At 36.1% G+C, this 1225-nt stretch overlaps 1 protein-coding gene across 2 annotated transcripts in view; it reads left to right on the forward strand.

Annotated features, from left to right (window-relative positions):
* NCAM2 (neural cell adhesion molecule 2) overlaps positions 1-1225 on the forward strand; it is an 834023-nt gene that overhangs the window by 649381 nt on the left and 183417 nt on the right. The gene's annotated exons all lie outside the window — the stretch shown is intronic.

Raw genomic sequence — 1225 nt, forward strand, 5'->3', positions numbered from 1 at the left:
TATATTTGTTTGTTTTTAAATCTGATTCTGTTCCTCAGCTTTCCAAGAATGAGATATTTCTGACAGGATATCAAATTATATTTCAAATTAACGAAGAATCCTGCCAAAAACTAATATGCACCCAGAAAAGATATAAGCAAAGATAATTTATCTATTTTAAAATTTTAGACATGTAAGTATAAATTGTAATAAACTAAATAGTCTTAGGGTACCACCTCATCAAATAAATTTTGAAAAATAGAAAAATAATAACTGTATATAATGTAGTCAATTAACCTAGATGTTACCATTTCAATCAAGTGATCAAAGTTATTATCTTCAGTAATGGGAAAATTAAACTCATTTAATACCAGAAAGAGGCAGTGAGAAGAACACATAATTTCTATTATGATATTCCTACTAAAAATATGCATTCTGAATTTAAGCTTAAGGAAATAAAATACAGATAAAAACTGAGGTGCTTTTTTCAAAGCAACTTCAAAAGTATCAAAGCCATGAAAATCAATGAATGTTTAAACAAACATTGCAACCTAAAGGATACAAAAGAGAAGTAACAAACATCACACATGATTCTGAACTTTAACATGTTTCTATTAGGGATAATATTGTGATAATTGGTGTATATTTGAATGTAGACTATAGATTGGATAGTTTACTAACTGTATGCCAGTTGTTGCTGTTAGTGCCCTCAAGTTGGTTCCAACTCATAGTGACCTTATGCATGGTTTCCTAGGAGTGGCTGGTGAGTTTGAACCAAAGACTTTTAGGTTCAAACTGATCTTTCAGTCCAGCACATTATCCTGCAGTGCCACACCAGTTAAGAAATCAAAGGCATTTTGCATTAGACATATCTACTGCAAAAATCCTCTTTAAAGTATTGTGTCGGGGACTGTCCTCGACATAGTTGTGTTGTTCACGAGTGTTTGGTTCACAAGGAGGGGATCTCCAGTGGCGATAGTGATAGCAAAAGAAGACACAGAAAGACAGAAAGAAGGAGACAAAGAGGCACCACGAAACCAGGGTGGATGCATCACTGGTGGGCAGACTTGGGACTACAGGCATCATTGCCTCTGCAGGCAGCAACTCACTGCCCTGCAAACTGTACTACATGCCCTCCAACTTGTAATGCACACCTGGGCTGACCTGGGCCTCTGTTTTATTTAGGGGAGGAGCTTCACACCAAGCTGGGAGGGACTAAGACAAGGTACAGCTAACATCAGTAATT

This window comes from Chrysochloris asiatica, unplaced genomic scaffold, assembly GCF_000296735.1.
Source record: "Chrysochloris asiatica unplaced genomic scaffold, ChrAsi1.0 scaffold00351, whole genome shotgun sequence".
Taxonomy (NCBI): domain Eukaryota; kingdom Metazoa; phylum Chordata; class Mammalia; order Afrosoricida; family Chrysochloridae; genus Chrysochloris; species Chrysochloris asiatica.